We start from the raw sequence: 23,044 nt of genomic DNA, 5'->3' as shown, positions 1-23,044 counted from the left end.
CTTTGCTGTGTCTTTTGTGCAAGTAGTGAGCACCAGTGGTTTCATTGTGGTTTGTCTTAAAAGTACTTAGAAATGTGTATCAATGAAGGGTGCATTGTAGGGATTCTAATTTTGAATTCTTAGGACAAATCAGATTGTACAGCAGCACCAGCTGTAAATCAAGAATTTCCACTTCACACTTTGTCCATTATAATCTTTCTAATTATAACAAGCTTTGCAATCGTAGCTGATCTCTTTTCATTTCTAGTGGAACAGTTTGCAATGGAACAATCTAATCCTGCTTGCTGATTTTTCACTGGCCAAACCAAAGGCTTTGTTTTGGTTATGCTATCAAAGTTTATCTTTTTTCCTGCTGATAAAAGGCTCACAATATTTGTTCTGCCTTTAACACATGTTCTGTAAGTGAATTACAAATACTGAAGCTCATGGAAAACTTAAAAAATAATAATAATACTTTGTTGTGTGCTTGCAGCCTGATTTTGATGAGAGAGGCTCAGAGTTTTAACCCCTTAAGTATGACCTTGATGCTGAGAAGTGAGGAAGTGATTTAAGGAGAAATAACTCTTAATATCTGGCAATATTTTGATAGCTGACTTAATAATCTTTTAGTGGCTGGATAAACTTTCTGCTTGCTGGTGTGTTATTTCTTAGTTATCTTACTAGCAGAATCCGGGCAGTCTGCAAGCAGCGCCAATTAATATCTACTGACTTTGCATTTCTTATCTGCCCATTCCTTCTCTCTGGCCATTCTCCATTGTTTCATGCTTTTGATGTAACATGCAAAGAAATGTTCATGATTTAATTTGAAAAAGTTGATTCATGATGTTACCTGCTGTACTTCAGGTATTTATTTTTAATTAGAACTGTTTCTGGACTGCTGAAAAAAGAGGTCACTGGGAAAGAAAGTACTGTGTGTTGCAAGAAGGAAATATTATATCCTGATTGTACTATGTTAGTTCCTCTAGGACAATGTTTGCAATTGTCTTTGCTCTGTCAAATTCAGAGTTTTCTCAAGAGATAAATTCTGTGTTGCTTTCCTGCTCATGCTATAAATTGTCTCCATGTAGGACTGATGTGGGAAACTTCAACCTCAGACTTCTCTTGAGAGTGTGAAATAGTAGCACTATCTAACCAAGGAGGATCATTTATCTCACGTTTTTTATCTTCCCCCATATCTGTGTTTTGTCCTCTTGACACTTCAAGCTGCAACGTACATCTTTAGAATATCTGTTGAAGCTAGGTGCAGTAGCTCAGCCCATGTTAAAGTGTAGTTGCAGAGTAAAGTAGACCTTTGTTTCAGAAGCAAATTCCACAGGGGGGACTAGAATCAGCTGTTAGCCTAGTCAGAATAGTCATAAGGTAAAATACCTTTGCTTGTACGTTCTGCATTCCCACTGATGACCCTTGAATTTACTCCTCCTCCAGCATGACAGAACCTTTGAACTCCTGCATTTCAACCAAGCAGGAGTTCGTTTGAAAAGACTGAAGAAAAAAAAAAGCTTTGTGTTGAATTCACATTCACTTTTTGAACGCCATTCTTTATTCTGGAGTTATTTTCTGGCATCAGCCATGAGAGAGACCTCAAAAAAAAAAAAAAAACAGCTTTTAGTTGTAATTCTGCTGTGTTTCCAGGAGATAAATCTCTGAAAGCACTTTCTGGAAACACAAATACAGTATCCAAAAGGGAGAAATTTTGGCCTCGCTGATGTCCAATTACATTTCTTTCTTTTGTACACAGTAGAAGGAAATAAGTTTTCATTGGATTTCATGTTTCTGACGTATCTTAAATTAGCTGCTTCTGCCTTGGCTTTAGGGAAGAACTCTAAATAAACCAGTATCTGTTTACTGCTGATAAATGCCTAGTTTACCAAAGAGTAAATACTGTTGACTTCCATCTAAACCTCTGGGACTTTGCTCATCCATGTGGATTTCAGTGGAATTCCCCCATTAAGAGAAAGTGAACTGACAGCTTAAAAGTTCAAAATGAAGTTGAGGTCATTTGGGTGTCTCTTCAAACGATAAAAGTCCATTAGAACATAAACATACAAAATGAAATTTGCACCAAGTATTAATTACATATTTAAGAATGAGAAATCAAAACTTTCTCTGCTATTTATACTATCTGCTGCTTTGTGTTGTTTGTTTGGTTTTTTTTAATTCTGAAATACGAAGAGCAACAAACATCACTTTCTCATTAATTTCTTGTAAAATAAACTGATGAAATGCTATGATGACATATCCTTAATGTAGTTCAGTTGGGAGGGGATTAATGCTGTCCTAAATGCTGTGTGAAATTCCCACTGCCATCAGTGGTTGTGCATCCAGCATGAGGTGTTGCAGAACTCTGCAGAACGCTAACAAGGAAAGGTATGTGGCCCTTTAAAATCAATTTTGAGTTACATTTTCTAGTATTGTGGTGTAAAATGTTCTTTGTTTTCATGTGACAGGAATAGTTCGGATCTTCTAGAGCCAAGAAAGGGAATGAACTGTACTTGTGCTATACAAGATGGACAGAGTTGCCCTTACATGGTTACACTGCACCAAGTCATGAAATTCTTTTCTGTTACTTACAAGGACTTGGCAGTGGCATCCTAGACATCTGATGTAGCTGGGGCTATTTGGCCAAAATGTTGCTGCTCGGACAGTCTGTCTGTTCCTTAGAACACCTTGCTTTTGCTTGGGAGCTTGTAGATGTCTCACACTGATCTGGTTTCTTTAAAGCCTTGACATTCTTTTCATGAGCTGCATGGTGTTGAAAAGCTGCTTTAGAGAGTCTCAGCTGTGTGTTCTGATAGAGGTCTGGGGTTAGGAGGCCGCTGTATCTTCTGTTGCTGGGAGCATAGAATTAGATGCTTTGATGGTATCAGCTTTGCTTGCGAGGTGCCAAGCAGGCAAAGCACTGCCAAGGCTGGGAGGAGACCCCAGCAAAATGCCTCCCTGGCATCCTTTGTGCTTTACTCAAAAAAAGAGCACTGTGACTCGGAGGAGGAATACAAAGGGTCAAGTTGTCTTTTGCCTTCGTGTGTGTCCATTACCACTGCTCTGTGCTGGCTGCTTCCATCTCCTCAGGAGCGCAGGCTGCTCAGGAGAGTTCCCTGCAGGAAGGAAGCTGGGATAGCTTTGGGAGCATTGTGGTTTGTTTTCCTGAAACAGGCAAAGGCTCAAAGCTGCCGTGATGTGAAGCTGCTGAAAGCCTGGCTAAAGCTAAGCTGTTCACCAGATTTGGCAGCACTTTGGGTTTTCTTTCATGTTTTGAGGATGACTGTTCCCACCCCGTCTTGTCCACTTGCTGTCACTCTTGTGATGGACAGAGACAAAACACTTCCCTGGTGCAAATACTGAATAGGTTAAGGATGCTTTTGTTTTGGATTAATTCCCTGATGATGGTTTGTGTTTAAGCATTCTGGGGAACAGCTTCCCTACGTGTACGTAGGAATAATTAGCCATGAAAGAAACAGAAAACTAATGAGGTGGTTTTTTCCTGCTGGGAAATACACTATTGTCTAATATCAGGCAGGAGGAGTTCCTCTTGGCTAAATCCTAGTAGGAGCTGTCAGTACCAGGAGTTTAAGAACTGAGAGCTGCATTCAGGCTCTTGAAATCAGCATCCCAGTATTGGTTCTGTTGGTGGCTGCCTCAAACATGGAGAAGTCTCCAGACAGTCTGACCAAAATCTGCACATCCAGGGGGCAGGAGCCTTTGCAGTTGCCTGCAGTGACACTTCTGATCTTAGCTATGAAATGGCTGGTATCAGATCTGCTTTCATTTTAAGGCCACAGATGTGAGGTTTCTTTCCCAAAGTGTTATTTGCCATAGGCATCTCCATGAGTTTTCCATTTCAAGCCTATCTGAAACTGATTGGACAGCAGAGTTAATTCTCAGCTCAGCAGGAATTGCTGCTGACTCTCTGCTGTAAGTCTTAATTCCCTCCAAAAGAAATATTTTGGATATTCATATATATAAAACACCTTTCCACAGTCATGTAAAAATGTCAAGCTGTCACTCCATGAGATATCTTGTGGCTACCGTCTGTCCTAATACTCAACTCTCATTGATTCTGGTGCCTTTAAATGTATAGATATATATGCTGCTGGTTTTCTGCTGAGCAGAGAGTTGACTCTGGTGTAAATCACAAACATTCAGAAAAATTGGAGCTCTGTCCTCAAGGCTCAGGAGATCATCATAGAATCATTTGGTTCGTGCTTCTGACAATGATGTTGGGTTAAGTATAACCTTTCCTCTGCTACGCCCCATACTACAGTTCACCCGTCTCTGAAATAAATGTAATGAATGAAGCAGACAACTTCAAATTGGTTTGCAGAACGATCAGAAGATGTGAAGTGGCAGTGTTGATTAAATAACTGCTGTGCAAGGTGTGTATACTTTAAAGACAATCTGGAGGAAACTCAGTGGAGGTGTTTTAACCACTGCGTGATGTTATCCTCTGTTCAGCAGGGAAGTGTCACACAACTTGTGAGTAACCAAATATCTTTTGTTCTCCTCTTGTATCCTGAGCCGTTTACAAGGGTGAGATGGCTGAGGGTTTTTCTTCCCGTAGGGCACGGGTGGGGAGGGGGAGGGCCGTATCAAAGCTGACTGCTGGGAAGGGCCCCTCTGATTTACGGTGCTCTGCAGCTTGAGATAACGCCTCGGGGACTTTGGGATTCCAAAATGCAAATAGTGCTCCTGGGGAGTCTGCTCCCAGTCACCCAGATCACTTGGATCTAGGAGCTGTGAATGACCCCAGGACTGAGCACTGTACAACGCACTGCTGCTCTGCGATGCACAACTGTGTCAGCTACTGACTGAGCAGCTACTGCTGCTCAGCTTATCAGACCTCTGAGACCAGTGGAGCCTTTAAAAGTTCACAAGATGCCATCAGACCTTGATTTCCACCTTTTTGAATGTGCACGATGACAAAGCTACGCCAGAATCCCTCCAGAGGTGCTCAGAGCTGGGAACAGCAAACCGAGAGAAATTCCAGCGAAGAGGCGGTGACTGATGCTGCAGATAGCAGTTATCAGAGGAGCTCATAAATCCACCCAACCTAAACACAGTGTCAGGCAGCAGCCCTTCTGCATTGCATGTCGCCTCGGGGGTTGTACAGCTGCTTGTTCTGATCAACAGTTTCCATTCTGTCTTTCAGGTTCCCAGAAGACACTGTTTCCTGAGAAATGTCTTTGTGGTGCTGAGTGCCTGCGTGGCCTCAGGGAGGAGCAGAGCTTGACACTGTTCTGATGCACAGCCCCAAACTGCTGCCATGGGATGGCTGGGAAATGTGCAAATGGTAAAACAACGTGTATTGGTGAAACCAGCTTGCTGGTATTACAGAGCTTGTTTAATCATGGAGTCATAGAATGGCTGGAGATGAAAGGGACCTCAAAGATTAGCTAGTTCCAATTCCCTGAAAAGTCTGCGTTAAGAAACTGCCAGCTTCTCTTCTAGGACTTGTAATTAGTCACTTACTAGCCCCATGCTCTTTAACACGATGACTCTCTAGTGACATCACTGCAGCTGCAGTCACCCCTCTCCTCTGCAAATGCGAAATACTTGAAGTGAGATGGAGAGGGACAGAGAGATGAGGATCAGGGAAGCCACGAGCCTGGATCTGATGCCACCAGAGAGACGCACTGAGTGTCAGGAGTGGGTCTGCTATCTGCCATGCCCAGGCTGCTCTGCGGGTAAGGGATGAGGTGGAGCAGTGTAGCATCACTGGGCACAGCGGGGCCAGAGGGGCTGGTGGGCAGCTGCTGAGGATGAGAGGTGTGCTGTGGTTGTGGCTTGGGGGAAACCTCAAAGGTGCATTGAAATCTGGAGGCGTGAACCATGTGGCTTGGAGCCCTTTTGATGAAGCCCAAGATACAAGGCAGCTTCCCATGCTGAGCTTCTCAAGGGCTGGCTCCTTTAGGGCAGGATGTCCCATTCCCATTGGAGTTGTTCTGGTTGGCTTTAGTTGAACATCTGGATTAATGGTAGGGAAATTCCTGGGGTTGGCATTGGAACCGGGAATAAAAATGAGTTTTTCTGGAGTCCTTTAATCACAGTTTCTTCATTAGTTGTCAGAAATGCCGGCGTTATTTAATCGTCTGTTAAATCCCAATCACATGAGCACTTTCCCTGAGTGCAATGTCCTGTGATAATTGCCTGGTGCTCGTGTCAGAGCCGTGTTCTGATCTCCAGCCCACACTAGGCTGAGTGCCCTGTGACTGCTGCTGATCTCTGGACAGGGAGGAGAGGAATGGAATGTGTTTTCAGTGTAAATTGCTTTTAAAAGACCTTTGACGCCAAATTTGGACAAAGACACCATCGTCTTTTTGTTGCCTTGAGGCCTCAGTAAATGTAGATATTTTCTTTCCATACTCTTTAGCAAACACTACAGGGTTTGTGTTGTTTCAGAGGAATCACAAAATCATTAGTTTGGAAGATCTCGAAGATCATCAAGTCCAACCCAACCCATCCCCACCACTTCCACCAAACCATGTCCAATTTAAAGCTATGGCAAATCATACGAAGAAATAAAAATAGAAATCATTGCATTCAAATGCCATTTCCCTCCACAGTCCCAAATCATCCAACATTGCCCAATATCAGTGCCTGAGTGCCAGTACCAAAGGAATGTTTTTTAATATCTCTTCTTCTCCTTTGCCCTCTCTCAGCTCCCTTTAGATCCAAAATGATTTGTATTTCCTTCCAACCCCAAAGGCAGTCAAAAACAAATGTATTGACGTGAAAGCGAGTACCTTAATCAGCAAAATTCATGTTTTGTTGTGTTTTTGCTTTTTTTTTTTTTTTTTTTTTAATAATAATTATGGGAGCCCGAAGAGGGGAGAGAGACTGAGAAAGGAAGAGCAAATAAAGAGGAAGGCGATGTATGTTCTGGCGGGGAGCCAGAGGCCCTCTGGGCCAGGTTTGGATAAATCAGGGCTTAATTCGTGGTGTGAGAAACCACTAGAGTGAGTCTGCAGCAAACAAAGGGCGATTCAACAAGGGACACGGTCAGGGGTGGGTGGGACGGGGCAGCCTGCCAGGCCTGCCCGCTCCTGGGCCCTCAGCATGTCCTGCAATGCCCGATGAGCTGCTCCAGACTTCCTTTTCTGCTGACATTTTTCTAAGTGCATCTGTTCTCACAAAGGGGGGGGGGGGGGAGGAGGGGAATCAAACACCTTGAAATATACCCCGTGGTCCAGAAAACAAAAGGCAGATGGGAAACACCAGAGTTCATTAAATTGATGAAAATTAAATTGAGATTCTGACGTGAGATTTGAGAGGGAGGGGAGATTTCTTCCTTTAATGTTTGGGCTGGGCTCTGTGAAATGCTTTCCTGGACCGTGAGCAGTTGTTTACATTTGAAAGGCAGTGCTGTGTCAGCAGCCCTGGGCTCCGTGCTCAGAGCCAGCCCATGTCCATGGGGTCCCCCCAGAAGCACCAGTGCTCAGCTCTGCCCTCCTCCAGACCCCAAAATGCTCTCCTCTGTGCATCAGAGATGGCATCCATGCCCACTGTGGTAACAAATCTGCCAGGGAATTTTCTCCATAATGGGAATCTTGCCTGATTCTTAGGAGAGCTTCACTCCGCTCTTTCCCTTGAGACTCTTCCAAAGAGCACAAACCCAGACCTGTGGTATTTCCATCACAGCCCACAGTATGGGTGGCACCAACAAATCGTGCCCACGTCCCATTGCGTCCTCCGGTTCTTCCCAGTGAGTGGGGCAGAGGGAATAGCTGCAAATCTAAAGCTGCTTGATTAGTTCTGCACTGTACTTAATGGCTACCAATTAAACCCTTGGCTGATGGAATATCCTCTTTTAATGGCTTGGATCTGTGCGGTATGTTCAGTTGTTAGCACTCAAGGAGGCATGTACTGCACTTTGAGAGACTGAAAGCAAAGTCTGCAATATGTACAATGCATACAATTTCTAGGTCCCTCTCAAGCAGGCTGTTGGGGACACAGCACTGCTCCCCTGGAGGTTATCCCTATATTTTCCCATCGCATTATCTGATTCATGAGGCTGGCTGTGGAATTCTGCCTACACACATTTCTTCTTGCTGTTGGAGGTCCCAAGATGACAGCAGCTCGGCCCACACAGGGCAGCCTGTGGTCATTTACCAGTCCAGGCCAACACTGGTTGATTTCTAGTATTTTATTTTGGAAAATGCAACGATGGGAGTGTAGGGAATTGATCTTTTGGGTCTCTGCATTCACTTTTGGGTCTTGGGTTTTCCCATGAGCTGAACTGAAGAAAGTGTAAGCTGTGTCTATGGAATAGATTGGGCTTTGTTTTTGTCCCAACAGAGGCCAGAAAACTCCTTGAGTTGCTGCCACTCAAGCAGGCTGAATCCATTGGAGTTTCCAGGAGCAGACATAGAGACACTAAGACATTGGGATGTAGTTGGTAGAGTTTGCATCAAGTCCCATCACAAAAGAAGGGAGGCAGTAAATGCAGGGAGAAGTGAGAAACGAAATTATTTAATTTCATGGAGATTTAGGTTGGTTGTTAGGAGGAAATTCTTTATTCACAGAGTGGTGAGGCTCCAGCACTGCTGCCAGAGCTGTGGGTGCCCCATCCCTGGAGATTCCCCGAAGCCATGGATGGACCCTGAGTGGCCCGATCTGGTGTGGGATTGCAATTGATGATCTTTAAGGTCCCTTTCAACCCAACCCACTTCTATAATTCTATGATTCCATGTGCCTGTCTCTCCATGTTTCTATGATCCCATTATTCTCAGTTTCTGTGGTTCTATGAACTGTACCAGCAGATACTAATGACTGGGAGAAGGCTACCAGCCATGCTGGCAGTGTGCATAGCTGTCCTTCACTGGGAAGGGAGACACAGCCGCTGGGTTCTCAGCCACCTGCCACCACCCTCAGCCTGCCTGTGCCCAAGCACAGCACTGGGGCCCCGTCTTGGTGCGTAGAGGTGGGCAGGTGAAGGCTTTCCACTGCATTACACAGGGTTGGTGTGACTAATGGAAGGGAAAGAAGTAATGTTTGACCCTCGTTAGTGTCACAAATGGAAACGATGCCCACCCCCTGTCTGAATAGTCCTTTACACTTGCAGGGCTCTGACAAAGAGGGCTGTGTTCTGTTCATGTATGATTAACTAAATCCTGTGTTTGATGTAGCGGGCTGAATGGCAGCTGAGGACACTGTTTGCAGAGAGCAAGGAGATGCGATGGTAGTGGCAGCAGCTGTGCCTCTGCAGCAGTGAGGTTTGGGTGGAGAGAGGCTGGGTGCTGCTCCCACCCTATTTGTGGCCGTGGTACTCACAGTGCGTACCTGAAGTCTGAAAAAATCCCTTTGTTTGGCCTCGCTGAGGCTTCCCACGTGGAAAAAGTGTTTGTGTGGACAGGAGCGCGCAGTGCTGAGAACACAGAGTGCTTCCTGCTGCATGCATCGCCCACTGGGGCAGTGGGGAAGGAAACGCCGTTTGTCTGTGTGAGGAGAACTGCTTGGTTAATTGAGGCTCGGGAAGCCCCGCAGGGATCTCTTATCTCCTCCTTCCCTGCCCCCAGTGTTTCCCGCTGTTCAGACATGGACTTGCTCACAGCACATTTTTCCCCAGTGTTCCTACTTGCCTCTCTTGAACCAAGACCACATCTACAAAAACCCCATGAGGGTCAGCTCCTTGCAGACAGGGAGATACAGATAAATCCCCAAGATTCTTCATGCTTATTCATTTCAGCATCACCTGTCCCTGCTGCTCATCGTCTAACACTGTTTTTTATTACTCTTAATTGCAATGCTTTTGAAGATTGACAGGAACAACACTGAAATTGTTGCATTCCAGCACGAGCATGCCTTTCACATCAGCAATTGGGACAAAAATGATATATCATGTTGGTGTTCCAGGTTTAATTTCACCTACAGCATCTGTACGTTATATGGTAGCAGCCATTAGGATGAATGATGCCAAAACTAGACAGAGCCTGTGCTCTTAATTGTAGGGACCATTTGTTCTACTGATGACAGACAGTGACTGGCTGTGTATGCTGCTTTCACCCCATTCACTTCTTCCTACTTTTTTGCTGCAGCGTTTGGTATGAAGGTAGATAACAACATGCTTTTTGCAGCATTTGTGGCTGTTTTTGTGGGGGGTTTTTGTCTGCTTGGCTTTTTTGCAAAGCGAAGCATTGCCACATTTGGTTTCCTATGAACATCTTTGCTTATGGATATCCTTTGATAATCCTAAGAAAAGCCTTCCTGACAGCTCTGACCGATTGTCCCCATTCATAAAAGTGTGTCTCAAAATCCACTTCTTACCCCCAGTGCCAGCCAGGCAACTTCGTTGTTAAAAAGGTCAAACAATAATTCCATTGTAATACTGATGTCTAATTCTTGTTAGGCCAGAGCCCCCCAGTAATGGAAGATACTGGGATGCAGATGTTGCACTCTCTGAAACTCCCGTTTCATGGCCAATCTGCTTAAAGGTCTGTGAAATAATCACTGCTTCATTCTTTATCTCTGCCAGTGAATCAGTGCCCCCTCCCCCAGCCCCAGCTCACTGAGTTGTAAATCAGAAATGGAAGTGGAGCATCTTTTGTTTTGCTGTCACAACTTTTATCTCCTGCTGCTGTCACAAGCTAGAACTGGAGTTGGTCTGGGGCAGCTTACAGCATGAGGGTTTCAATAGCAGGCACTCACTGCAGACTCCAGGAGCAGTCCCCAGACATGGACAGTTTAAACTCTTTGCTACTGTGTCATGTACTAAGACCAACTTTTTCCCATGGATCAGTATCAGACAGACATGATCTAACTGAGCTGTGTTTCGAGCCAGATTTCTGGAAGAGCGGGTTGCTTGTTTTTACATCGTTAGGAGGTTTTTCATGACAAGTCATTGGGGTTTTCAATCACCTTTGGGTTTTATTGAACCTACATTAAAAGGTGCGATTACACTCCGACATATGTTTTAAATTACACCATTTGGGCTGTCGGGAGTCTAATGTAGAACAGATTTAAGTAGCTTGAGTTACAGTCAAAGATCCCCACGAGATTGAGCTTGGCCAGCTGAACGCTTGCTAAGGGATGACTCATTTAATCTTTGTCAGCATGGTAGATGATGCATGTTAAACCACGCGAGCGGACGCATCTAACAGTGGAGCTTTGTGCTGTGGGAGCTCAGAGGCTCTGTGCAGTTGTCTGGTTTTGTGTGTGAGCGATGGCAGTAGCAGCCTGAGCTGTGGGGAGCTGTGTTAGGCTGGAGTTTTTTGTGTCCCTTGCTGGAAGCACTGAGTGAGAGATCTGGAGAGTCAGCGTGGCCTGGGGAAAGTGATTCAACAAAGATATGCCAAGGAAATGCCCTGATTAGCTGAGATTTGTGAGCCAGGGATGGACACATCACTTGAAAGTGTTAAAATGGGGGATGGGACCTGGTCCTTCCTGGATGCTGTGGAGAGTTGCAGGCCGTGCTTTTCCATGTTCTTGTGTCTGTCTGTTCCTGGTGTCCACGTGCTCTTGTCCATGTCCCTGGTGTCCATGTACTTGATGTCCATGCTACGACTCCTCTGCTATTTCTGCACTCATTAGCTTCACATGTTTAGGCTCTTCCTTTGGGTTCCTTGCTTGGCTTACCTTCTTTTAGTGAAAAGAACTCTGCAGCCTTGGTCATCTTTACATATTCAGTTTAAAAGATATTTTCTCTACACAGACTTGGAATTTTCTGCGGATCTCATACTGAGCAGGTGGGTTTGGGGCAGGAAATGTGAGAGCCCACTGGTGCTGTGCAGGACACACACAACGGCAGTGCCCTGCAGGATCCAGCTCTTGACAGAGCTGCAGCGTGGGCAGCAGGGGGGGTCTCTGGCTTTGCTCCAGAGCTACTGATGTAACTGAAGTTTCCTGATATTCTGTCTGTGGCAGTGGGACTTTCCAATTGCAAAGGGTCTCTCAAGGGTTATGTTTTAGCAGTGAGCCTCCTCTTCTCCAGACTGAATCATCCCACTTCCCCCAGACCTGTGCTCCAGACCTTTCATAGCTCTGTTGCCCTTCCCTGAACACGTTCTGGGGTCTCCATGTCTTTCTTGCAGTCAGAGGCCCAGAGGAGGGGATCTTGAGGGATCTCAAAGAAGAAGTCTCCTGGTACCTTTTATCTTTAAAATAATTAGGGAAAAAATGAGCTGAAGGGGTTGGGAATGGCAGCCAGGCGGGGGTTTACTTCAGAGGAGAAAAATGCCAGTGAACCTTGGCACTCCTTGGGGTAGGGGAGCTGCCAGCCACACTGGAGCATGTCATCCATCAGCTGTCACCGGGGCCGGGAGCGCTGTGGGGGCACGGGCACACCTGTAACCTTTGCCTTGTGGAGCTGCCTGCAGTGTCTCTGGGGTTTGCTCCGCACTGCAAATGCAGCAGCAGGCTGCAGGGCAGCAGGAGGGGCTGCAGGTTCAGGTAGGAGCTTATAGCTGTGGGGGGAGAGAGGAGCATGGAGTGTGCATGGCCCACCCTTGCACATGGGGTCCCATGAATGCTTTATTGGATGCTTCCCCAGGGGAGGGGTCCCTGGGGCTGGATTTGGTGATGCAGTATCACTGATACCCAGATGGTGTTTGCAGCACCCCCAGCCCTGATCTGCTGCATGCAGGCTGCTCCCACGGCTGCAGGTTGGGTGCCAGGTTTTGCTTCCAAGGAAGTGTAGAGGGGGTGAGCTTCAAATGAGAGTAAAGGCCTCCCAGCCCCACTCTCCTTGGTTATTGTATAATTTATACAGTACTTAAAGGCATTCTGCAAACCAGCACTTGAGAACCCTCTCCTCAAGGCCTATAGTATGACCTTACAAGCATTAAATCCCCAACCTCCCAAACTGGAACCCTTTCCAGCTCTGAAATGTGTTCCGAGGTCTCTTTTCCTTCCCTTCATCAGCTGCTTTGTTCTAACATCCAACTTCCTCCACCAGAGCAGACTCTGTTCTTCCTGATATTTAAGAAGATGTCGTTACACACCAATGAATCAATTTCCTTTTTTAGTTGCTGGATATTTACAAACATTTTAATGCTTTTTTAAGGCCCTACTTTTTTAATGTCTTTTTTTTTTTCCTTGACACTCTGTCTCTGAGGGAATTGGAAGTGAGGAAATACCACTCGTAACTTCAAAAACAGAGCTTAAAGTATTTCTGATAGCAGGGCTGTAATGTTTGCTGAGGATCAAAGGAACTTTCCCAAACTTCACTGTTCACCCTTAAGAGCTGGCAGCTGCATCCTACACCCTAAATAACCAACCAACTCATAACCAACCAGCCCATAACCAGCTAGACAATAATCAATCAGCCCATAACCAACCAACCCTTCTCCAAGAGAGCAGGCAATGCTGGCCAAGCTGGCCTCACCTCAGCAATGTGAGTAGGAGCTCATTTTTCTCTGGTCCCCTTGGGCAGCCCAGTACTTGTAGCCAAGCTTCAGCCCCAGGGGATGGTTTGAACTTCAGGATGGATTTAGCTCAGTGCTGTGATTTTCCTAAATTCTGCCTGCCAGAGGTCTGCAGGTCACTGGGCTCTTTCGTCAGCAGTGTGGGAGAAGGGATGCAATTCCTGATGCTAATCACAAAAAAAGTTGCATGTAAAGTGGGTGTAAAAATGACACAAGCTCTGGGCATGTGTTTGCCATTGGAGACTGCTGTGTATTGAAGAAGTGCAGCTCCCACACGTGCATGCAGATGTGTTGTCCCACACTGAGCACTTCTGCCACTGTGGAAATGGTTAAAGGAGTGCTGCTCTTCTTGCTTAGATAAACAGTCCTGTGTGGAGAGCTTGATCATAATCCCCTTCTGATCTCTGGTTCTAAAAGTGATATATGGAATGTAAACACCATAAAGATTAGAAATCACAAAAAAAGAAGTATTGGAAAGAATTGTGGAGTTGTTCTGCATTCCTGAGGAATGCTGCAGGAATTCCTTTCCTGGTGCTGCTCCCCAGTTCACCTCCTTCAGACAGCTGAGTGGTTTGCAGAGGGATTTTAAAGAAATCTGGCATGGACTGGGAGTGACCCCAAGTAAACAACGTGGCTGTTTGCCTCCATTTCTGAAGCTGTCAGGCAAAGTAACAGGATGCAGCTACTTGTCAAGGAATTTGGGGATTTGCCTACTGCTGGGCTCTCAGGAAGGAGCGTGTCAGCTGTGTGTCATTGTCACATGGGGAACAGCCCTCTGTCACTGTATATTTCAGAATATTCATGCGGGATCCTTCTCTGACCTTCTGCAAGCAGGGCAGCACTGCTGAGCAAAGCTAATCATGTGTGTTGTAATGTATGTAATCATGGGTGTTGGTGTAACAGGTTTGATTTTCAGAAGCTTGCTGTTTACCTTAAAATCTTATGATGTTAAAGTGTACAAATTTCTGCAGTGAGTGGGATGGGTTCAGTGGGCATGGTGGTGTTGGATTCACTGGGCATGGTGGGGGTGGACTGGGGATGGATTGCGGCTGGACTTTGTGATCTTAAAGGTCTTTCGAAATCTCACTGATCCTGTGATGTATCTCCCAAAAAACCCTTGGTCCTGGAGTTCACCCTGTGAAATACCCGAAGTTAAAAGGTGTGAAGGCAGCTCTCTCCCAAAAAAACCTGAATACGTGGGGCTGAGCTGTGACAGCTGCAGCCTTTGAAGAGCCCAGCTCTTTGCACGTGGGGGATTTCCCATATTTGAGATAGGCTCCTACCAACTGGTGATAGTGATGTGGTTTGCAAGAGGGGGATGCATTCACATTCTGCTGAGTCTTCCGCTCTGTGAGTTATGGTATTTTGGGTCTTGAGCTCTGTCTGTAGCAGGATGCTTGGGGATCCATGGAAGACAGCGGGATGTCTGTGATGGATTGCCTGTTCTCAGCAGCACTGAAACGGAGGAACAGAGCCTGGGGGCAGCCCCTGCTCACTGGGTGCAGTGCATGGAGCTGGGCAAACCTCCAGCAGCAATTTACAAAGCTGGAGAGTACCTGAAATTCTGAACCTGGTGCAGAGCCTTGTCTGAGTGAGGGCTTGAGGGGAAACACGAGGTGGTTTCACTGCAGTTTCTGCAGGGTGTTTCTACGCACCTCCCAGAGCCCTTGGGCTGCATGCAGAGCTGCTGCCAGGCTAAGCAGGATGCTCAGGTGGGCTCTCAATGAGTAGGAGGTGTTTGCAGTGCATTGCCAAGGCTGTTTGGCTTCTATTATATGAGCTGTGTCAGAGACCACCCAGAGCTCTCCCTGAGAACAGACTGCACTTCCAAATGGCTGCCAGGAGATCCCATTGCCATCCCATACTTGCCGAGGTTCAATCTGCCTGTCTCCTGCCTGTGCTGTGTGCCATTCTGTGGGTTTGTCTCTTTGGGCATCCTCTGTCTCCTGCTTTCACACCCAGCTCCTTCCCTGCTTTGTCTGTACTTGTAGTGTGTTACAGCTGGGAGCTGTGGCTGGCTTGTTGTTCTTCCAAGACCACATAGGAAATTCATGAGAATAAAAAGGGACTCAGAGCAGCTCCCGTTGAGAACTTCAAATATGTTTTGGCTTTTCTCTTTTATCTGCTGATTTATCTTCTTATTGATGAGATGAGTTGTGCTACTCACACTGCAAATCCGGGTTTGGCTGGAGGCTGCTTCAGATGAACATTTGGGATTTTGCCCTAACAAGACCTGTAAATCCAGCTGAAACAGCACAGCGTGGATGGAACAAAAACCTCCACCATAGTGCACCAAGCTGCCTTCTCTCCTCTAAAATGGATGGATCCATTTCGGTTCTGGCACAGTGCCATTCCAGTTGGCTTTCCATCATTACTGCTCACACTGGGAGCTGCTGATTTAAACCATGAGTCGGATGCCCCTCTCTCAACAATTCCTAACGCTCACCTGTTCTATCAGCCCTGTACAGAAATAGTTGTGCTCCTGATGACTGACCTGTGTAGCCTCATGGGGAGAGTATTCCTTAAATGGCTTAAGATAGCTTAAAAAAAAAAAAAAAAAAACTGTAAAAAAATGTATTTACATTCTTTTTATACCTGGGTCAGCTCCCTGTGCTGGTTCACAGCCCAGTCCCACAAATGGTGGTGTTGGCACAGCCAGAGGGGGAAAGAGAGCAGCAGAGATTAGGGGATGCTGGTGCCAAGGACAACATGTGTGTGTGGGGAGCAGCTCTGCTCTGCTTTCCCCTGCTCCAAACATGGCCAGCACTACAAAAGAGAACCTTTCTGTTCCTCTCCAACACGAAGTGAGCGCCTGCGATAATGCAGATCTGATAAACACCCCAAAGCACTTCAACAGGACTTGTCCAGAGAAAGCGTAGGTACCCTCATTAGCATGCAAATCACATTCTCCCTCTATTACAGTCTCTGCATCCCTCCAGAGCAGCTCAATGGCAGCAGGCACAAACTAATTAAATTCCTTTATTCATACCTCATGCAGAAGTGTGGAGCTCGAGGCAGGAATGCCAGTGGGCACAAACCCATCCCTCTGTTTCCAGCTCTTGGGATGCCTCATTAGGGAAGGGATAAAGCCCTCGCACCAAGCCAGGGGCATCAGGTTCCATCAGCATGAATCTCATTAGGGGTTCCAAGAGCTTTCATCCTGGGAGTCCTTAACATTCAGAGCTGTGGTTCAGCCTGCAGTGGGTTCCTTTCATCAGTGATTCCTCACCTGAAGCTCTCTAATAATGCAGCTCCTTTAAATGAAATCCTGAACACCCAGCCTGGCTGCAACAGCAGCATACCCTCAAGTTAATGACTTTAATTGCTGCAAAATTACCATATATCACATCTGTAATTTTAATCTCCTGATCCACAAAGCACTTTTTCCCTTCGGTGTTTTTAAAGAAGGTAAAACAGCCTTTGGTTTCCGTGCCAGTTCTTCTGGGATCTTTGGAGAGAACACTCCCATAAAAGCCCTACTGTGGCTCTGAGGTTCCTTTTTTCCTTACTGAAAATATCACCATTTTTGGAATGATATTTGGAAGCAAGAAAAGGATCCATCATGATCCATCCCAGCAAATCAACCAGGTTAGAAAGGTTTCTTTGCTCACCTGGATGGCTGCACAAAGGTTATGCACAATGCAAACCTTAAAGCACTGAGGAAATTGCAGATTATTGCAAGCCTCAATTTTCCTATTTGCTCTTTTTTTCTACTGGGGGGAATTATTTTTAAGTGCAAAATAGCAAGGTGTTCCTATCCAGCTACCAGAGGAATAATCTGCATGGAAAAAGCTCAGAGGCTTTCCCAAATAGGAAGCAATTTAGATTTCAGATTAATGCCTGTGACAATAGAAATATGTGTAGCCTTTTCCTGTGATGGAGCCCCAAGCATGGCTCGCCCTTATCTGGGGAGCACACGGGTGTGAAAACCCAATCATGCTGCACAACCAAAAGGCAGAAATCCCACACGTGGCATTGCACACCCAAGTGTGCTGTGCTTCTGAACGTGAGGATTGCTGGGACTGATGGCGGCTGGAGAGGGCAGCACTATATTTTCATGTATCTCTTCTAAACTGACTCTTAGAAGGTGGCTCATATGAGGCTGATCCTTGCAGAGGACACAGCTGTGGCTCATGCCCCACTTGGAGATGAAAGCCCTTGGGCAGGTGCAGAGAATCAAATTATTTCAGAGCTGCAGCAGGGCATGGCCCAGTGGTTGCCCTGTAGGAGCTACAGGTGTGAGCTGAGTTCTCCTCAGCCTCGCAGTTCTGATGCTCAGGCAGCTTCTCTCTGTCCCCCGTTACTGAAGAAGGAACACCAAATGTGTCTTGGCACCCAACGTTCTCCATCCCACTCATGGGATTAGATCACTGAGCTCATCCTCCTGGCAGCAAAATGCCAATTACAGAGGGTTGGGGCACTGAATCCTCCATTCTGGCAGCGAAAGGAGCTCTGCAACAGGGAAACTATGGGCTATGTGGACATCTGAGATGAAGGGAGTCTGTGCAAGAGGTGAGCCCACGTCTGGAATGCCAACAGTGCCCTGCTGCTGGTGGCTGCACTTTGCAAAGGGATCACTGAGGTGTCCTCTGCTGTCATTGCCCTACATGTGAGATGGTCCCAGCCTTCAGGGGACTGCAGATCTGCAACCTGGGGCTGTCTATCTTTGCAGGTCCCCACTCAAGCAAAAGACCAATTCTGTGTAAGCCTTGAGGTTTACATGGCTAATTCACGTTGCACCCGGCAGAAGGGCACTGGTGTGGAGTCTGGGCAGCAGTGGGAGGAGATGGCTCATTCAGGGCAGGTGAATGAGAGCCTTTCCCGTGTCCCAGTTTTCTCTTACACCAGCAGTTTTGGTTGCTGAAAACTTTGTTTCTGAGGACTGTGCAAATGCTCCTCACTTTGCATTGCATGAGGGCCCTCCACATTCCTCACCTGTTCTGCTCACTGATAAGGTTAACAGGGGAAGGAATGTGCTGCCAAACTCATTTTAACAGATGAGGGCTGTTTGCACCCAGCTGTTGAGCTGATGGCTTTTCTGACTTAGGAAATGCAGAATGGGAAACATTAGTGCAAGGAGCAAGATGAAAGAGATGAAATTGCAAAGTGCAGCCCTGCAAATTTCTCCTGCACTCGGTCAAGCTGCAAAATAATCAGATTAAGCCGTAAGTGTATAAATGGAGTTAGAGTATGTTTGCTCTGCTGACTCGGTGGCGGTGCATTCAGGGCACTCCGAGCGCTGTAACTGTAGCCCTGGAGGTATTAGTCACGCTGGGAGGGCTTCAGTGAATGTAAGAGGGCTTCATCTGGGCAGTTACCAAGGCAACTCTCGCTAATATTTCATCACAATGCTTTCACCCTCTCCAAGTCCCACGGATTAGGAGTGGGAATCTTGGAGAGAAGAGTTTATTGTCAATATTGTGCTTGGACTGAGTGTATCCCTCCCTTTCCTCCCCCCCCTCAAAAAATGCAAGCGTTCTCCATGGGCAGAACTCACAATGAGCAGCTGGAGCTGAGCTCTGCCATTCAGCACTGCCTTATGCCCTATGGAAGGTCTTGTGTAGTAACCAATCTCCTTCTTTCCAGCTCTGAAATAAGTGGAGGTGCAGCATGAGCCCAACTCCATCTGCACTGAGATGACACTCAGACCCCGCAGTGTTATACCAAACTCATCACACTGGTGCCACTCACTGGGACGACCATTCCAATTCTTGGGGTCAGGGAACGATGTTATTTCCCACGTTCAAAAACTGCTTTGTAAGGAATGAGGGCAGAAATCCTTCATTTTTAATATATTTTTTTTTTGGTCAGACTTTGCATCTAACTTCTTTAGCAGCTGGCCCGTTTATAAGACCCACTGCTCTCATTTCATCTGGGAAAACACATGCAGCACAATTAGAAAAGCTGCTGGGGAGGAGCAAATAGCAGAGCCTTATAGCCAGAATGTGGCTTTGCTGCTTCCTTCAGTTCCTTCACATGGGGTGAGCTTGGTGCTTGTAATGCTGCTGGGATCTGTTGCTTGTCCCTAACTTTCATTAACCACCTATTATTTCTCGCTAAAGAAATGGGACTTAATAGGAAAATGACGATACTGTGATCCAGTATGGCAGAGAAAGTCTCTTCATCAAGTCTGTGTACTGGAACTTGATATTGGTAAGGCTTTAGGGCATAATTCAGGTCTCCCCCTGGTGCAGGTATGTTTGCATGAGCACTGCATTCCCTGCAGTGCGTTGGTTTGGGAGCACTAATGGAGTCAGGGCATCCCCTGGGCTGAGCACAGCTGCAGCTTTCAGGCTGGATGGACGCAAGGCAGGGCAGAGGCAGTGCAGCAATCACTGCTGTCTTGCTTTGCAGATCCAGATTAGTTCTTTCTTCTGCAGTGTTAGCTGCTGATTTTGGGACCTGTTGTTTTCAGAGTTATTTGTGACACCAGCAGCTCCCTTGAAGGGAAATACAGTGGATTGCAGTCAAGCAATCCTTATAGCTGTAAATCACTCCTCCCTTTCCAGTGAGAAATGCGTGTATGTGCATCAGCAGTGCTAACAGCTCTTCCTGAAATCCCTGCAGATCCTCACCCATAGGAATAACCTGTAGGATAACCTACATTTTGCAGAATGGGGTGTGATGCAGCGTTTCTGAGGGGCAGGAGGGCAGAGCCGTGACCTCATGCCTGCATAGTATGTACACACAGCCACAGGGTACGGGAACAACACAGAAGGATGAACCTCCAAGCATCCCAAGAAGCTGGAGTGACACAGTAGGACAAATCCTATTCCCTGAGTCAGGCTGGAGCCAGACTCCAGTTAGCAGTGCTGGATGTGTCCCACCTCTGGGCGTGCTCTCTGCCTGCACCCTGCTGCCCTCTCTCACATGAGTGCACACATCAGCACTGCCCTCATTTCCATCCTGAGAGCATTTACTCATCCCCCGCTCCTTCGTGGCTGCTATGTGACACAGCTCCATGTCCTCCTGCAAGGATCTGCTCATGCTGCTGGCTGAGCTGTTGGCTGCTGACACCACGGGGTCCTCCGCAGCCCTTGGGCTGCAAGGAGAGCTATGGTGTACATCTGAGCATGATGTGGCCCTGGGGTCATATCTGGGGCCCTGGGCAGCCTGGTCTGGTATTAAATGGGGAGGCTGGTGGCCCTGCAAGTGACAGGGGGGTTGGAGATTCATGATCCTTGAGGTCCCTTCCAACCCTGGCCGTTCTGATGATGGCCATTAATATAAAAGCAGCTGTGTTCTCGTTTGATCCATGCAAAGAAAAACATGTTGCTGACGGTAACGAGCATGGGGACAGCACATGCGTGTGTTCAGTGCTCTCCGGAGCAACACGGAGCTCAAGTTGTTAAAGAAAAAGTGTTTGGGTCTCTGCCAGCTAGACAGGCAGCATGAATGGAACACCTGTTCTGGCTTTGGAGGGTTTGAAACCATCTGATGGCAGGGAAGGTGCAGGCTGACCTGAACGTGGGTTGAATTCTCTGGTGTAGAGTAACACGTCCTGCTGGGCCATGGGATGTGTGATCTCTTGTGGAAGTGTCCCTGCAGACAGGAGGCAGATGTGCTGTTGGTATCTAAAAAGTGCTGCCTGGGCACAGCAAAACCAGCAGCCGTGGGCCAGAGCAGACTATTCCAAATCTGAATAGGTGTGACACTGTGAAGGAAGTACAGACAAGATACATAAAAGTGATTCTACAAAGGGAAAAAAATAACAATCCCAGATGTCACCTAATCCTATTCTTGCTAATGCTTACTTGGAGCTGATAGCTGGGTTTTTGCATTATGCCTGATGTAGTTTAGTTCCTTTAGTTTCCTTTCCTGGAGCTGCTCCATGCTGCTGCACCCCATCTGCTTTGGTCTGAACCATTTTTAACTTTATATCTTTTAAAATACTGCAAAAACTGAAAGCAGAGCTGTGCTTGAATCTGACTGCTGACCACTGAAGGTGATGGCTGTAGTGCTGTGACCAACCCTCCTCTTTGTGCACTCCAAGGAACAAAGCTGAGCAAGTGAAACAGACCCTGGGCAAACCTCTCGTGCTTTCCAGAGAACTCTTCAGTCGTTTCTCACTGCAGATGCAAACAGTGCCCTGTCCACATATGCAGGAGGGTTCACTGCTGTGATTGAGCTGTCAGTGTGAAGCACAAACAGGGAGATGTACTCTGAGTCTCCGTGCTGTTTGCAGAGCTGTCTGTGTGTGCATGGGGTCCGTGCAAGCACACACACTCCTGTTTAGGAGACGGGAGACCTAAAATCTGCTTGTGGTTTTGTTTTGCTTTGTATTATTTTGCAGTTCTCTCAGGTACAGCCTGCAAAGCGTGTACAATTATAAAGCTGGAGATGAAGGCTGCTGCTTGTTCCTGCAACTTGTGTTGTTCCGTTCCAGCTCAGGTGGGATCAATTCTGAGCACCCAGGAGCTGCTCTCGTGTCCTGCCCATGTCAGGAAGCGTACATGGAAATGGTGATCTCAGGGCAATGATCTTAGGTCAGCACAGAGGAAACACATTCCTTCACACTGCTTGCAGCAGAGCAGCAGAAAAGTAATTAAATCTTCCTTAAGATAACGAGTCCCTGACCCCACATAATGCGTGGTACAGAAACCATATGCTCTGCTGTTTCTCTAGGCTCAGACACTGACAGCTCTGAATGCAGAGGTACCTTGCTGGGAAACACCACAAGTAAGGCACAGCTCCTCTTCCATTGGACATACATTGTTTTTCTCAGAGCAAAGAGCATCTTATTTCATTTCTCTATGTAATAAGCAATATAAAGCCAGGTAATTTCTTGGTATTACTGCTGAATTACTCAGCAGGCTTCCACTTTGTGGCATGCTTCTCTGCATTTCTGCCACAGGTTAAGAGGGCATGCGGGTATGGGAAATGTTTTGGTTGTAATTTGCTGAATCTTTGCTCAGGTTTAATTGTTGGGTTCCCTAATTGAGGTAAGATTCAGGAGAAAGAGCCTGCTGTGTTTCCAATGGGGGCTTCTGCTAAGCACCTCGTGGTCCTGCAAACTGTAGGGAGGCAAAAACGACAACTTCAATAAAGCTTGGATGCTGCAGCAACTGCAACAGTATGCTCAGTATCTGAGCAGCATCACCAGAAGCTGAATTGTTCCCGTTCTTACCACATTTGATGGTAGTGGGCTGGACTGGAACGGAAAAGTCTTTTCTGCTTCAGCATCTCCAGTCTGAGTGTGTGACTGCGGGCAGCAGCTCTGTGGAGCCCAGCGCAGGAGCACCGATGCCATCCCTGCAGCCCCAATGTGCTCTCAGCCCTCTGCTCCCAGCGGCTGCGCGGTGCCCAGGGCTGTGGGGCGGCCTTTGATTCTGCTCCTGTGGCTGAATCCGTGCCACAAAGCCCACGTGCTCGCAGTGATCTCACTCTGGATGGATGGTTCACTTTCCTTAATTGCATTTTGGAAGGGTGATTAATTACGTGCCACAGCGTTACCACTAGAGGGATTACGGATATTAGAGCGGTCCCAGTGTTTTGCTTTGAAACTCTCTCGTGGGGGTGGGAGAAAATGATTTCCCTAATCTGTGCCCTGCTTTCCTGGTTAACTCTTCTGGTGTTTTCACAGATGCCACGGGGTATAAGCAGCTAATTAATATGGTGTTTGATAAAGCTGAAGGAAGTTTAACTCCAGCTCACCGAAGTGCTGGTTTCCTGTTCATAACCATGCTGGT

The sequence above is a fragment of the Meleagris gallopavo genome, chromosome 22 (genome assembly GCF_905368555.1).
Source record: "Meleagris gallopavo chromosome 22, MGAL_WU_HG_1.1, whole genome shotgun sequence".
Lineage (NCBI taxonomy): Eukaryota > Metazoa > Chordata > Aves > Galliformes > Phasianidae > Meleagris > Meleagris gallopavo.
The sequence above is the reverse complement of the archived record's forward strand: the minus strand, read 5'-3'. Positions refer to the sequence as shown.